The sequence below is a fragment of the Aquila chrysaetos genome, chromosome 2 (genome assembly GCF_900496995.4).
Source record: "Aquila chrysaetos chrysaetos chromosome 2, bAquChr1.4, whole genome shotgun sequence".
NCBI lineage: Eukaryota > Metazoa > Chordata > Aves > Accipitriformes > Accipitridae > Aquila > Aquila chrysaetos.
In genome coordinates this window covers 55805760-55823209 of record NC_044005.1, presented here as the reverse complement: position 1 = coordinate 55823209, position 17450 = coordinate 55805760, and the positions used below count along the sequence as shown (strand labels likewise).

At 42.3% G+C, this 17450-nt stretch overlaps 1 long non-coding RNA gene across 1 annotated transcript; it reads right to left on the bottom strand.

The window, feature by feature from the left end:
- Positions 1-388: 388 nt before the first annotated feature.
- LOC121232626 lies at positions 389-15683 on the bottom strand. The gene is made up of 3 exons (XR_005931460.1): positions 15620-15683; positions 1334-1388; positions 389-1250 (listed from the first exon to the last, which is right to left on the bottom strand). It is a non-coding gene; the product is annotated as an uncharacterized LOC121232626 (long non-coding RNA).
- Positions 15684-17450: the final 1767 nt, after the last annotated feature.

The following is a 17450-nucleotide window of genomic DNA, read 5'->3' as shown; positions in this document are numbered from 1 at the left end:
GTCTTCTGCTGGAGAGGCCTGCCAGAAAACACACAAGCACTGCTCCTACCGCCTGGCAGAGAGCCACTGCGATGTAGCAAAGTGTCCACCCAAAAGAGCTACAAGCTTTACCCTCAGAGCAGCAGGCTTTTTGACAGGAGCCATACTCCTCCTGGGGTGGGAAATGCCCAGGAACGCTGTCTTTTCATCCTGTGATAGTGCAGCTGCACCTTGTCTTCCGAACCGGTCTGGCTCAAAAAGTGATTATCACAATAAATTTTCCCAGGAGGATGGGCATTTTTTTATTTATAGCGACACAGCAAAACATACAAACAGAAGAGATTTTATACAAACACATTTATGGTTATTTTTCTAGAGACTCACAAAAGCTGTTGTATTTGGCAATGAATTTAACAATCAGTTGTGTTGTTCAACTCTTTACCTTTAAATAACACTCCTAAGTTAATTAGCTCTATCATTTTATCTGTCTGCTCCACGATGCTTCTGCAGGAAAAATGACCGCATGTATGTGCACCTCCTATATTTGCACACTGTAAAAATCATCATTAGAAAAGAAACAGGAAACCCCACCCCTTTGAATTTTCCACAGCCTAATGCATGCCCCCAAATAAGAGGACTGAACAAAACCTTCCTGTTATTTTATCTTTTACTTCCAGGGCCAGGTTCAGAGCTCTTTTTGTACACAACCAGTGAAAAGAGTCCCAGCTGCAGAAAGCGCACTGGCTCTGGCAGCAGACAGTAGCTGCAGTCTGCTCAATAGTGGTAAGTCTCTATAGGTCCCATCTACAAAAAGCCACACAGGAATCCCAGGAAAGATGGATTGTTTTAGGTGGATTACGTCTGCCTTCCACCAGTATCTTTCTGGTTGCCTTCCCCTCTTCTCTGTTTTACATCATTTCTCTTACTACTGAAATGACTTCAGCCTTAAGATCTAAATCCAGGGACTTCTGTGAAGGTTTTGACCCAGACCTGCATATAAACCTTGTGAATCCAAATGTGATTTCTATCCTATTACTTCTGATTTTTATTTTCTGTTTAAGTCTCACCTTTTACCGTATTCTTCATAAGCAATTATACAGAAGTGCAGGATTTGTTTCATAGGTTCAAATCAAATTTCACTCTTGGCTGCTTCAGAAAATGGGCAGACCACTCGTGCTGAAAGTCTTCTCGTGCTGCCTTTGCTTCCCCAGCACCGCCGAGAGCACATTTATGTCCTGAAGCAAAGGGCCCTGCTGATTCCTCTGTGTGATCTGAGATGGTGAAAGTGCTCTCTAAGTGCCAAAAAACAAACCCAACAAACCCAGGGACCTAAACAAGCTCAAAAGAAACTTACCAAACTAGGCTCCTCTGGAGAGCTGCTACTTCTTCCAGAGGATTTATGGCTTTGCCTACAGATCACAAAAATATATAATGGATCAAGAAGATAAACACAACTATAAAGACAGCAAGGCTGTACTACTAAATCCTGTTCTAAAATGTCCTACATACAAAACTCGTCACTGTAATCCCTACATAAAGTATTCACTAGTTTTATAGACTGTTGTAGAAACACTAGAAAACATTTTGTATATTAAACAATGTTAAACTTCTTACTTTCTGTCCTATAGCTATTATTTTATGGTTTTGCATACTGAGTCTTTTCTTTAAAATTATTCTGTGCCAGTTGCAAACGTATAATATCTGCACAATGGAAATAAAGCACAGTTAAAATCATGGAGCCATATTCTGCACACACTCTACTGTAAATCCCAAGTAACTCTGCTGACCTCACTGGACTTAAACTGGATTTATAATGAAATACAAAAATTGTCCTGTACTTCCACTGATTAAGCTTCAAAGTCATTTACTTATGACCTTTTCTGAGCACAAAGACATTTTAGACAGTGTTACATAAGCGTCTTGCTAGCTACAATATGTGACTTCAGTTAAAAACCAATGACAGCACACAATTACAGTTTCTCCTTCTTCAATCTTCTCTCATATTGCTGAAACCAAAAAAGATATTTTTCTTTTTTGAAAGTTCTACAATATTATCTTGGTTTCTGATCCTGTTCTGTAGCTCAGAGAATCACAAAAGGTACATCTAGAAGAAACTTACTCGATGACATAGTTCACGCCCTGCAAAATATCATGATTTTTCTTTATTTAACATTATTTTCTCCAGCATCCTCTTAAATGTCCCAAACAATACAGCTTCTAGCACTTTTCAGGAAACTAGTCTACATTCTTGCCATGATCTCAGGCAGAGTGAGTATGCTGACCTTGGGACTGTGAAATAACAGCCTAGTCCAGAGTAGTATCTGACGTGCTTAGAAAAAAGTAGGAATGGAATAAAAAAAAACAAAACCCCAAACCCTAAACCAAGACCAGGTCCTTGACACGTAGCTGAGACAATACTACCAAATGCTTCCGCAATTTTATTGCTTTGCACTACCCCAGATGTTTTCCCTCTAGAAAGCACTCTCGATAGCCTCTGTCATGGAGCAATGTATCCCTCTCAGAGCTTCACTTGGTGACATTAGAGCCCAACACAACATTCCTAACACGAAAGATGGCTCCTGAAACCTGGCTTATTTTTGACACCATGCCTGCACAACTCATTCACGACTGGGAGCTGTTCTGATGTGGAGGTTTGCAGTAGCAGCAAAATTGCACCAGTGTGGCGCATTCAAACAGAAGTTGCATAGCACAAGGTCTGCAACATGGATATAAAGAATGGAGACAAGAAAGATCATTAATTCATAGGTGTAAATACATACTGCACATTCTGATTCTCTTGTTCTCTTTCTGGTCAGTTATCAGTAGCAATTTTCTAATCTGCATGGAACATACTTTGAATTTAGGAATTCCTTTTGGCTACATGGAAAAGGAATTACTACCTGCATTACACTTCCTTTCGTTCTACTGATCAAGCTTGAATCATCAGAGTAACAGCAACAGAGCTCTTCCATCTAAAAAAACAAATAGCAGAGCATTAACTGTATTTAGTAAGAGTAAAAAACTAGGTATTTTTGCAGGACAGCTATACTTTTCCATCTTTAAAAAAAAAAAAAAGTTTTATGGCACTGACTCACAATCTGCTGCACCTGTGTAGTTGTATACTGCATTAATCCTTATTTTATTTTCACATTTTGAAAATTTAAAATTTGAAAATGTGAATTTCACATATTCACATTCACATTTTGCATATACTTTGGCTGGATATAAATGACGATAGAGTGGAATATCTGACCCTATTTACAGTAGCATCTACAGCCTCCCTGCTTTCTAATAAGGCACTACTTTGGTTTCCTCCCCATAAAATTTTGCAGGACTTCTTTGTACAATTGTGTTAAAGCCTTTCCATTACCCATGCTGCATTTACAGAGTCACAGAACATGAAACTGTCCTCACTACAAAGGTAGGCCAACACTCACATGTTTGGGAGAAGTTAAGCAAAGATTCACCCCTGCAAGAAAGCCTGTTTAAAGTCTGTGAAGTTCAGTATTGGTTCATAAAAAACCAGGAACTGACCTTAAAAACTCTTGTCTCAGTACTTTTTTCTTCTGCTGAGTGAGACTAAGCCTGAGCCTGCGTTCAGTGGGCTGGCATGTAGCTCTAGCTCGAGGAAGGGAATGAGCGGGTAGGAACAGATACATTTTTTATCCAGCAATGGCCAGGCAGACTGTAACGTTTGCCCCATGAGGAATATGATCTGAACGCCCTCACGGCTCCTGGAGGGAGGACCCGGGGCACATGGGGCACAGAGAGGGTATTGGCGGGTGCCCATGTTGAACCTCAACAGGGAGCTGGCAGGCGCACCTGGGGTCCCACAGTTTAGATACCGCCTTGGTGTGTCTCTTGCATGCAGCGCAACCGAGGCCCTTCCCCAAAGATCCCTCCTGCCCTAGCTATACTCTTTCTGCCCTAAAGGGCTGTGACTAGCAGTACGCAGGTGAGGAACGAGTCACCTTATAAACCTTCTCTTGCAAAGATTAGGCTTCCTGTCAATCTACAGATAGTCAAAACTGCTTTTCTGCAGTGTATCTCACATTACCAACTGGGAAAAAACCTGCAGTTGGGATACATTGCTCTATCATCTATTATATTAAAAAAAAAGGCAAATAAAAACCGGAACTTACAAAGCCCTAAAATAGTACCTGTAAGTGCTTTTCATTTGAACACCACATAAACTATGTCTCCGTTCTGCGAAGTTACATGCTAAAGCTCACAGCAAACTGAGCAGACCATTGAAAAGGACTAGGTCAAATAGGGAGGCATTTTCAATGGTGATAAAAATTAGGATGGGAAGCCAATAAAGCAAATTTGCATATGCATCTGGAGGAGAGACCGTGGCAGATACACTGTTAGGGACAGTGGTAGCAGCAGGTCTCTAGTCCCCAGGGGCTGCCACTACAGACAAGGAGAGTTAGAATGAGGAAGAGTGATAGCTTAGGTAAGGTAACATTCCTTGAGTGCTACAGCATCTTTATTTTTCTAGATAACTTTATGTTTTAACTACAGAGAAGAGCATCATTCAGAATGCACACGGTTTGTAGTGGCACAGCAAGCAACCCACTTGCAGCTTCACCAGCAGCTACTGCATAAAAAGCCTCATCTTCATTTACACTGAGGTCATTCAGAAGAAGGAAGAAGACTTTGTATAAATGAGGACTCTCTCCAAACCACACAATTATACATTGCTTTAGAAAATATTTGCTGTGAACATGAACATGTTGCCTTTGCCTTGACAAATATTTTTCCATAAATGTCAGAATATTTATCTATCAGCAGGACCTGTGAAAAGACCCAGTTCTCTGATGTTACCTTGCAGTGACACCAGAGTGTCGTCCTGTCTGTCAGGCTGCTAGAGAGCTAGCATTATTTACAAGTAACGTTCTTTTAAAACTTGCTGATTCTTAAATAAAAAAAAGGAGATTTTTATGACTGTAAGGCTATAGAGAAAGAAATGGCCTTTTAAAAAAGAACTCAAAATGTGGCACTTGATTAATGGTAGAGTGGTTAAGTGTCACTTACCAGCCTCGGATAGCAATATTCAAGCCCTTTCAGTCTTTTTCCATGACAAAATAAAATCATGCTACTACAAGCCCATGTGCATTACATACAGTGTGTTTTTACCCCTTCACCTCAGCATTTGCTTTTACCAAGCTATTTAATTTGGTCTTGGCATTTATACACCATAGGAAACTATTAACCCATGGAACATCCCTTTTCACAGCTATGATCTCCTAATTAAACACAGAATTAATTATCTTTGCCTTTATAGCCTTGATTAATTACAAGTTAACCTTTACCTCTCTTCCATGTCCAATACAGGGAACTATTTGGGGTGCTTGTTTATCCCATTAAAACTGCTCCCCCTGAACAATGCCTCCAAGCAATGGCTCTCCCATAGCTTGGGGAAAGAGGGACCGGCTGTCTTCACAGCAGCGTGGCTGCTGTGGCTTGTCATCACCTGGATTTACAAATAGCTCTGCAAGTCCTCCAAATACAGCAGCTTGGGCTGAACAGAGAATAGACTGTAGAAAGATGCTTCCCATCTCATCACCTGGCTTCACAGTTACTTCCGTAAGTCCCGGCAGTGTGAGGCAAAAGCTCCCCGATATACAAGAAGCAAGCAGGGCTTAGGAAACATAAATGGCAGATTCCTCCAGCCAAAACACAACGTACTGCTTGAATACCGGTGAAAGAACTGTGCCTCACCTGTGTCAGGTTGGAAGTAAAAGAAATACCCACAATCATTCTCTTGCATGTCAGTTAAGAAATTAAAGACTGGAGCTGGGCCTTTGTGTGTCTCCCTTTGACAGCTTACAGTTTAAGAGATTTCTTTACCTCATCTGACAGCATGCTTACAATGACATGACCAAGTTACTCCATTTCAATTAGTTGTTATTATTATTATTCTGCTTCTATTACAGACACCCATAAAGAATACAGTACAAAGTAGCTAATGAACTATATATTCACATCCGGGCTAAGTATGCAGTAATTTCTTCCATGCATCAATGTACAACCTAAATTAGAAACCGCATGAGTTGGTACGACCCGTGTGTCCTTTTGTTCTTCAGCAAAACTAAACCCAGAAGCACTAGTAGGTTAAGGTAGGAACAGGAGAGGAGGGACCTGTACCCCAGTAATCCATACGAGGCTCAGCGCTCAGCCTTTCTCCAACCCAGCTTCTCCCTCCTGCTCTCCTCTGCACCAAAGCTCAGTGTCCTGCCCTGCGGCTCTGGTGTCCAGCTCTGCACCCTGGTTTGGTCACCCACTTACCTATTTCTCCAGGGCTTACTGCAGCCCGGTGACAGCCCCAGCCATGGACCAGCAGAACAGCCTGTTTCCCGCGTGCCTCCTGACTTTCCCCTGAACTGCCCCATGATGATCACAGTTAGACAAATAAAGGGATTTCCAGTTTGGTGAACTTAATTGTCTTTGATTTAAGTCCTGTCAAATGCTTTTTCCTCCTGGTGCAACTAATGCGAATTTCCAGGAAATCATCAGTTAAACCTGAGGAAAGTCTGAGTGGACATTTGGCCTGGCTGGAGACACAGATAGAGTGACCAGCCAGGACAGTCCTGGAAAACATTGCCACATTTGAGCATGCCGCTCAAAGTTTTCAGAACGCTATTTTCTCCCAGCTTTTAATTCAGGATATGCCATTTACCCCACCTCCCCAAGCCACAGCCATAGGATCTCACTGGCTCCTGGCCCTGCGGAGGAGGGCGAGACGGGTGCCCTGGGCTGAGCCGCAGACCCCCCCGTGGGTGTTAGCCATGGCCTGGCCTCCGCCCTGGGACGTGTGCCCCTCCTGATGCCAGCCAGCGCCAGGCCATGGGTCCCGATGCAGTAAGCGTGGCCTTCGTGGCATCCGCTCTGCTTCCTAGGCTTAAAAGCAGGGAATAAAAGGAGAATAAAACCCTTGAGAGTTCTCCAAAGCAGAATCTTTCTGTCACCACGTATCTGTATAACCTCAGTCTCTTGGCTGGGACCCGTTACAGGAATACCAGTGCAGGAGGGTTACTCATCATCTCTAGCAATATTGCTCACCAGAGATGTGTTTCTTTCATAAAAAGGATTTCCAAAACAAAGGATCTGAATACACATTACTATTCTTATTTGGATACTGTCCAGAAGAACTAAACAAAAGCTTTTTAAATAATAAGAGAATACAGTAAAATCACACTACTATGTTTTAGAAATATCTATTCAGAACCGTAAGAAATAACTGCTAAAAATATTCGGACACACACCAGCAGTTCTGTCATTTGGGCACATATTTTACAGGTTTTTTTGAGACTAACTCTTTGCTCGTATTTTTTCTGCTCAGTTTCTCTCATGAGCCTGGCTGTTATTTCCGTGTGCCCTGCCCCTCTCTGGTCAATCACATCCTCTTCTCAGCTTCCTCCTCGCTCTACTTGTATGTCCTCTTCTGGGGTCATGCCTTCGCCTCCTCACCATCTGCCTTGCTTGGGCGTTTGCTCAGAGACGCTTCCCCTTGCTATGGGACCTCCGCACTGGTGGTCCCGGTCCCCTCCGCTCCCCTCCATGGTGCTGCCCCCCAGCTTTGCCCCCAGGAGCTTTGGAAAGCTGAATTAATGAGCGTGAACGGCATCATTTTGAAAGGCGTGAGGCAGTTTATGTAAAATGGAAAGATGCATTTTTACAGGATCAAAGCCACCGCAGGAGTAAAGCAAAGCTCTTTTAGGAGAGTTTTTGTGCCTAAGCGCTTGCAGTGCTCTGTTTTGTAAATTAAAGTAAACCCAAACCCTATTATGTGGAACTGAAACACCCTCCTCATCACACCAGCTTTGAATTACGTGCTGAAAGCTCCAATTGCAACCACTTGAGTGACAGGACAGGACTGGCTTCAAAGTCAGCTGGCGGCAGTACGAGGATTATTTTGGTTGCTGGAAGCGGCTAAGTCACGTTAGCAGAGGGGCTGTCCAAGCTTCCTGGCTTTGCTGCTCAGCAGAGCGCACTTGGCAAGGCAGAGCTCTGCCCCACACCCGGGCTCCCGCTGCAGATCCAGCTCGGGGGCTCCCGCGACTCCTCGGCTGTGCTGTGTTCCCTGGGGGGGTCCCACAGCTCCCACAGCCATCCTGCCCGCTGCCGTGCATTTCCCTAGGAACCTACTGCAGCGGCGGGGATAAAAAAAAAATGTTATGAAGGAAAGTGTCTTCAAATAATGCAATTGCTCACACCCACACCCAAAAAAGGGAAATATTTATAAACAATTCTGCTTTTATTTACACCGTTTCCGTGGCTCTGCTCTGTCAGACTCCATCTGTGCTTTCCCAGAGACCGTCCTCCTTACACTGCACTTACTTTCAGCCTGTAATTTTTCAGAGATTAAGGGAGTGTAATTTCATTCATAGACTGAACAAACTGCAAGCATGAAGAAATCTCACTCATTAAAGATGACACATTTAGCTAATTTATTATAACATCTGATACCAGAGAGGGGTAAAAAATGCAGAAAAACTCAGCGGTGACAGAAAAGACCCTATGTCTATGCCACAACATCTTGAGGTGCTGCTGTGTCAGGTAATGTTTCCTGCTGGAACTTTGTTGTGAGTGATGAGGCTACTGTGTAAAAGAGGGTTAGAAGAGGTCAACCTATTTCCCTGAATGTCCAGCAGAAGGACAGTGCTGTGACCTACAAGAATCAGCCTGGTCCTGTGCCCAGGATGCTTTCCTTTCCTGCCCTTATTCCTGCACATTACATGCATTTTAGGTACAGGGTAGCACTTCTACCCACTCTTCAAACACTGTTTCTACTGATTTGCACTGCTGTTACGTAGGAAATGGTGACTATGGTGCAGAGTGTTTCCTGCAGATTAATGGCTGGATGGGAGTAAATGGTGGTCCATAAGTAAGGTGAAGGATATTAACTCCAAACAGTCAAGAAATCTTTTGGAAATGCCCTGACCTCTGTTGGTTATTGCTATTAAAAATAGGAAAAAAAATCCCATGCATTTCTTCTGCATGACATAGCCACCACTGCTATGTGTAGAGTATATATTAGCAAATCTTTTGGTTCTCTCACTGTACTGTAGTCATCATAATTTGCTATTTTGAGGGAAAGATGTGTGTATGTGCTAGGAGGAGGAGGGGAAGGAAATCATTATTGCTTTGAAAGCCACAGTCAGAAATTAAGGCTCAATTTTTTGTTTTCTAAAATGCCTTTACTTCCCTATAGCATCAGTTTCTTAATTCCTACTGTTGTTTAAAACTTTAGGCTCCAGACCTCTGAGCCATTTACTTCATCCCTTCCCTCAGGTAGCTCCTATTATTTTTATCTCAGAGGATTGACCAGAATATGACTGTATGGTGTTTGTGTGACATACACGTGTGTGCAGAGGAGGAAATGAGAACAGAAATGCATCATCAGCATTTGAAAAGGAGAGTACGGAACTAATAACCAGCAAGCAGCTCTGAATGTATATGGTAATGGACAAAGTGGGCAAAACTACACCTTTGCTAGAAGAGGAGGTTATAAAGGTGAAGAGCTTAAAAGGAAGGTAGCTACATCTACTTACTTCTTAGCACTTTTACTGAGATCCTTGATGTACAACCTTTTCTTCCCATTGCAGTATATGCTCCTCCTATCAATCTGCTTTATGGACATTTTATTGACATGCTTTTAAGAACATCTCAGAAAGGAGTTCATCTAATGTGAGGGCTAATAAGATTTCAGCACCCTGTGTCCTTGTCCCTCACAAGACATCGCTGCACAAACTATTCCAAGGAATTCTTTCAGAGGGGATACCATGCTGTCACCCCTAAATCTAAGGGCAGCAGATGGAAAAATTAAAACTATGAAGACAGTAAGCGATACAAATTAATTAAACAAGGCAGAGGAATATTTTAACAAATGCTATCCTGCCACGCAACTCACTAGTATTTTAAAGATAACACTATTGTATTTCCATCAGAGTCAGCAGTAGATGCAATAATCTTTGGATAAGATCCTCTGCCTCCTGACAGACTGTTGAGAAGGAGATGGAGGCACGACCCATGCCTGAAGTGACTCAGAGGATGATGAAGGCACTGTGTAGACCAGCCTCAATTTAGGTACTGACAATGCGCATTGGAAAATATTTTCTCTTTAAAAGCTTTGGTAGCAACATTTTAGATTCAAGGCAAATGCTAGGTCTATATTATTAGAGCAACTTTACAGGGCCAGGGAGAGCTGCAAGATTTAGCATATCTGATCCAGTGTTGTGGTTTAACCCCAGCCAGCAACTAGGCATCACGCAGCCACTTGCTCACTCCTACCCCTTCCCAGTGGGATGGGGAGGAGAATCAGGGAAAAAAAGTAAAACTTGTGGGTTGAGATAAGAACAGCTTCATAACTAAAGTAAAATAAAATATAATAATAATAACCATAATAATAATGCAAATATAATAGCAATAATAATAACTGTAATGAAAAGGAATATAACAAGAAGAGAGAAATTAGACCCAAGAAAAGACAAGTGATGCACAATGCAATTGCTCACTACCCGCTGACCAATGCCCGAGCAGCGATCCGCCTCTCCCGGCCAACTCCCCCCAGTTTATATACGGAGCATGACATCCAATGGTATGGAATATCCCTTTGGCTAGTTTGGGTCAGCGGTCCTGGCCATGCTCCCTCCCAGCTTCTTGTGCACCTGCTTGCTGGCAGAGCATGGGAAACTGAAAAATCCTTGACTTAGGATAAGCACTACTTAGCAACAACTAAAACATCAGTGTGTTATCAACATTGTTCTCACACTAAATCCAAAACACAGCACTGTACCAGCTACTAGGAAGCAAATTAACTCTATCCCAGCTGAAACCAGGACATCCAGTCATTTATAGGTGGAACTAAATTGCAACACATGCCACTCTTTCTGTCCTTTTTGCTAATCCTCTTCCCTGCTCTCTCAACACTATTCACAAATGCTAAGTTCACTGACAGCAAAGCATGCTTTTTCGCATGGTGTTTCATGGACTTAGACCATACATTCCCAGGGACTTGTAAACCACAGGTTGAAAATTGTTAATCTCCCCCTCTGTAGAGACCTTGCATAAGCCAAGACCACCTCCACTGTGCAATCCCTCATGGTTTCCTTAAAAAATTGCTATCCTGTGTGATCAGGCTGCCTTTGCACAGAGTATGATGTGCATCAGTCACAACACTGCCTTGTTAATATCCATGTAATTCTTGTCCTCTCCATTGCAGAAGGCCACTGTTTTTGCCGTTCCTTCTACACACTGAGCAGCAGTTCAAGTAATTCACCAGTCTGAGGAAGCTGTTGACTTTACTCTTCAAACCTATATTCTCTGTGTTTTCAAAACAAATCTTGTTGTGACCCTTTCTGCCATTATAACTCCATTAATGAGTTTCTCCAGGAAGGCTAGGAAAGCACTGGGAGATAACAGATGTTCTATCTACTGCCAGTTATCACCTTGATCCAGTCGCTTAGCCTGTGCTGTTTGTCAAGACCACTGATCTTGCCACAGCTGGGATGTTTTTGGGAGCCAACCTTGCCTACCTCCAGTGATTCCAGAGTGGTGCTTTGTGAACCACCAAGTGCTTTACTAAGGCAGACCAAACAGCTCACAACTGTCAAGTCTTGTCAGTTCCAGACACTGAGCAGTGGCCTGTTCCTCAGACACACTCCTCTGTACTGTGAATCTTTTGAGAAGGACTTAATTTCACTGATCAGCCATAAATGGTGACTTGTGCAGCTTAGCAACTCACCTTTCTTAGGCACTATTTGCTGAATTGACTTCCCTCATTCTTTATTTAAGAATCTTTTTTTTCTTTCTGCCTATTATATAGCACATGTGACTTCCTGAACAAACCAGCTCCTCCTCCTCTGGATCATCTTGCTCAGAGGCATCCACTCTTTGGACTTTTTTTCCAGTGACTTCTGGATGACACTTAACTTTCCCTGCTAGAATGCAACCTCATCATCATCATCCTGCTTGTAAAGGTCTATATTTTGAATATTGTATTGTCTTTAGGGTGCCTTTACTTGAGATCATCCAATGTTCAGCATTGGTGATCTAGAGTCTGCCTTGTAGCACTTCCTTCTTAGTCCTTATTGTTTTGAATACCCCTCTCCACTTGAAAAATCTGAAGATAATTCTGCAGTTTCAAAGTTCATGGCAAATTGGTTTATTTCAACCTTACCCGTTTGCTTGCATTTTCTGCAAAGATTTTGGGGGTTTCCCATTCATAGTGCTTGTGGCCCTTCACAGTGTCCCACTGCCTCTGGCTTTTCACAGGCCAGGGTATCTTCTAGTATCAAGGGTACCTTAGCCACCTTCGTAGCATATTCAAGGCAGAACTTTTCAGGACTAATTTAATTGCCTGTAGATATTCCTCTTCACTTTGTTCTGGACTGGTGCCAAAAGCTTGTGGTTCACCATCTTCTCACAGTCCAGTTTTGTCATACGTCTTTCTGGCATCTTCTATTAATATCTTGATTTGCCTTCACTGCTCGTGTTGCTATGAAGCAACAGGAGATTTGCTGGAAACTTTGTCACGGAGATAAACAAGGGGCAAGTGAGTTTTCAGGGAAGAATCACTCATGATAGTGTCAATACCAGGTGGAATATCTTAGGTCAATTTTCTATTTAGCTTGAACATTATAATGCACATGTAGATGCTGTAGTAGAAGCTTTTGAAGAGAAACAATCATTCACTTCTTAGTTTTTGGCTCCACATTTGCACTTACTCCTGCAAGCTATCAGCACCTGGATAGTCCAGTCAGCACTCAATACACAAACATTTCTCTCAAACTGCTCTGTAGACCCTTGTCCTCATAACAGAACCATTTGGTCTCCTGAAGTATACAGATAATGAATGGGGTTTATATAGGTGAAGTAAACAACAGACACAGAATAGCTAGCCTCTGAGGTCCTCTAGCACCTTCGGAAGGTCTTTAAAAACAGAAGCTGTATGTGACAGTCATTGGCTTTTAGGAGAATGCTCTGGTTATCAACTCCAAACTTCACTAACTCATAACAAAAACATAAATTAAAAAAACCTACAACTAAAACTTCAGACAGGCATTATAAAATAAATAAAGATTTTTGCTCTGTATAATACTGCTCTGTATAAACTCTTTGCAGAAGCATCTAGTTCAGAATAGGCATTAGTTTTATGAAAGGTACAACAAAAAAATCTGATCTTAAGTTACTTACCCTATGATAAAAAAACGTTTTGTGAATTAGAGGAGCACCAGGCAGAGAGACAAGCACAGAATCATATGGCAAACCAAATGCATTATTTATTATTTAGTAGAGCTTCTGTAATACAATTCTGTACATTGACTTATTTATGAAGTGCAGTAAGAAAGAAATTGAATTCGTGTGTGAAGAAAACAAGGTTTTATATTCAGCTAATATACTAGCTAAAATTGAAACTAACAAACGTGAGCTGAAAAGACGCCATAATGTTCTTAGCCACTACTTGGGAAATATTAACTGAAATACATCAAAGCAAATGAAAGAAGGTGCATATAGTAACTGTGAAAGATGACACCCAGCTTCTGGTTTCTCAGGCCACCAAAGAGCTTGTGTGTTATAGGCAGCAGGAACGAGAGCTCCCCTTGGCATGAAACTCATCCTCCTCCTGAGCATTCATGGCAGACCATTCACACCATTGCCAGGCTTGGCACTGACAGAGATTTGGATGGCACCACCAACACTAAGCTACAATAATCCTTTAAAATAAAATTTGCCACCAGACAGCAGGAAGGTGACTCAGAATTCAAGATCCTGTTCTCCACACTTGTCTGGACGTGACACCCTGCTGGCACTGTCAGTGGTGATGCCCATGAGCACCAAGTCTCATGGTAGTTTCTCTGACACAAAGCCCTTTGCGGACTCACGGGAGGCAATGGAGACAAGCTGAATAACAGCACTGAAAAAGATCCTCTCTCTTCTTTAAATCAGAGTCAGAGTGTTGTACAGTATCTGTGACTCTCCCAGAGAGCAGCTCTCTGGCTTCCTGCTGTCTGGCGTTGAATTTCCAATTCTGCAACTGAAGTACCTAAGATTGCCTTGCACAACTCACTGAAATGCAGTGTAATGCCCAAGGGCTGTACTTTTCCCTCTACTTTATCTCAGAAATGGAAATTAGTCCCTATTACTAAGGCTGCCATCATAAGTCTCTGGATCTTGCGGTTCTTCATGTAAACTACAGGGATCTTTTTGGGCCATCACATGTCACTTCATATCCAGTTAATGAGGTTTTAAGTTAGTGTAAGTGTATAGGGGACTATTGTAGTTTGCTTAACCTTAAGCAGAATGAATCTTTAAAGTGACGATGCAAAGAAACCCAAAGTGTCACTGATGAGCATACAGCTAAATAATTTATTTTCTCTATTATTCATTTCACACACTAAACCATGATAATTTTTCCTCTCATTTTTTGCATTTGCTACTTTTCAAGTTAGTAGCTTTCTTTCCTTTTCTAAATCTCATTCTTTCCAGAGGTGAGAATAGAAGTTTTGCTTGAGTAAACTGGAATTTTAAAACTGATCAGAGATCAGAGATGTATTAAAGAAATGAAAACTTTTTGAGTGAGTGGAGAGAAGCGTGTTGCAGGCGGTTTATCAGTTTCAAAGAGCAGTGGTACATGGCATCAATGGTTTCCAAACGTTAAAACACAGAGGAAAACTCAGAGCGCAAAGAACACGCTGAGGCTCTCTGCTCTTCTGTGGCCTGAAAAGAACAGCCTCTATGGCTTGCTCTGCGTTGGCTCAGTTCCCACATTACCAGCAAAACAACTCCCTAGCAACCCAGCTTTTCCCACAACATTTCCTCGCACACGTTCTGTGCCCAGAAAAAAAGTACAGCACCTAATATTCTCTCTGGATAATCCCCTTATTTGAGAGCTATATTCAGTGCTCTGTACACATTGGAGCTGCAACTAGCAAGGCAACTGCTGTCGTGACAGACAGCGCAGGCAAAATCAAACCAGTCCTATCTGTGCTACAAGCTGTGCAGTAACTCTGCGCGCCCTGAACAGGTTATCTGTGCATCAGACAGACAGCAAACTTGCTGCTTCCCTCCACCATATTTCCCCTAACAAAGGCAGGAAACCATGGCTGTTAGCAAAAAGGTACAGATATCCTTCCTATTGAAAACCCTGTTTTGTGAACAGCGAGGGAACTCTTTAGCACACACTTCACAACCGTTGGGAGAGTCCGTCTGAAGGCATAAATAATTCAGTACTTTAAAAAAACGTGCTAGTTTGAACACGTGAAATTGCTTTTTCAGTTACTGCCTTTAAGGAACATTTACAGTCATACAGTCATACAGTAGACCTACTAATAGTTACATTTTCTTATCTGACATCCCAGCTGCAGCAGCATCTTGCAACTAAATATTTAAGCTACTTTCCTCACAGTTTCAGCATCAGTAAAAGAAAGAGTTGCCTTGAATCTTCTGCAGCTGTTTCTGAGCAACATGCTGAGAGGACTGCAGAATACATGAATTTGCCCATATGTTATCTGGAAGCACAAGCCTTCTCATCCCTCCAAAAGATAGCACTGTTTGAGAAGCACTGTAAATAAGCTCTAACCGGCATAATTAAGACAGCAGTCTTAAACACGCAGAAATTAAGGCAGCAACTTACTTGCCGTCTTCATAACTTCCTCAGGAACATTGTCTTTTCAAATGAGTGTAACAGGAAATTGTGGTAATTACGGGTAAGCTACGCATCTGCAGCTCAAACCACCCACTGCAAAGTGCAAAGGCAGTCAGCACTGGACTGGTAAGCAGCAACTGACAGACACCTCCCCTTCTTCTTGTATTTTGCATGTAAATCTTAAACAGACGCCATGTAAAGAGAAGTGACTTTAACAAAGATCCACGTGAAATAACATCTGCGAAAAGGCTTTATTACTCATGATAGCTCTATGCTCGGAATAGCAATACTTACCTCTGTGAAGTGCTCTGAGACCTACAGATGAAAAGCATCCTAGGTGTGCTATCATTTATTACTGATTTTACGTGGACAGGTGTTCACTGTCTTTATTAAAGGCAATACTGACCTTTTACTTCCTCTTTGTCACATAGGGATGAACTTGGACCTCTCTTGCCCTGTCTTTTGGTGCAGTGTGGTAGAGAGAGTGCTGAGAAGAGCTGTGAACGCTCATGGGTCGAGTAGGTCCAAAGACAGTTCCACATGCCCTTGCAATTCTCGGCTGAGGCAGAACTTTGTAGTGAATCAGGACCCTGCTCCTACGTTCTTCTTACAACAAGGTTTCATAGTAGGGCAGACAGCTAGCTGAAACTGTGCCAGCATCCCACAGCCTTTAAGACAGGAAATACAATCTCTTTTTTGTTTCTGAATTAGCATCTGACAGATGCAGAGAGCTGCCATTAATACCCAGCTCACAGAAATATGTACGTAAGACTGTGAACTCATGGAAAAGCTCTGATAACATCAGATACTGCAGGCAGTTTGGCATGTCTTTAATAACTGGATTGCCTCACCAAGGTTTATACTTTCAAACCTGCATTTTGTCAAAGTCAGTTTAGAACCTACTGGATGGTTAGATAAGGTAGAGACTAGCAGCAGAGCAATGAAATATTCATGCAAGTGGATGAAATGCTGTTAACTAAGTAGTAACTGCAGGAACAGATTCTGACTGCTATGACACCTGAAAAATCTTGCAGGGATGGTGTGGTTGGAGAAGACAGCAGAATTACAGAAAAGAGCAGTTGTACAGGATTGCTGAAGTGCAGATCTAGCCAAGGGAACCTGTGTTTCTAGGCACAAGTCAAGAAACTTGCAGAATGCCTTTAGGATCTCAGTCTGACCCTGCAGAGTTAGTGATTGGGGAAAAGTATTTGTAAGCTGAGTCAGCTCCATCACATAGACTCCAGGAGGTCCTGCTTACGCAGCTACGTGTCAGACTGAAAAAACACTGGAGATGCACATCTAAAAGGAAACATCTGTGCCAGCAACTAAAGCAAGTTAGCAATGCTGTCTTGCATAACACAAGTAAAAGGGCACAGAGACTCCCTGAAGGAAAAGTTTTACCTAGCTTCAGTGAAATGCATCTGGTTTCTTTGCATTTTTCCTATTAAATATATCCAGTCTTTCCTCGCTGCATCTGCAGATAGTCTGAGCAGCAGTGTCTGGAAACACATAATTTGAACTTCCATAGAATACCTGCGGGCACCAAATGCACCTGCCATGTGGGTTATTTGATACCCTAGGTAACTTTGCCACTTTTGGAAGAACCTGCGAATGTAGACAAAAAGTAGCGTCTTGCCCCCCACCCCTGCTGCTACCACCACTGTCATCTTATCAGCAGATAACTGCACCAGATGATTTGACAAGAATGGTGGATATTACTAGCTGACTGAAGTGAAAAGGCTGTCCCCTGACAAGTCAGATGTCTCTGCAATTGATCCAGAGCTAAAGGCCCTTTTGCCCTTGAGTTTCATCTTCTGTT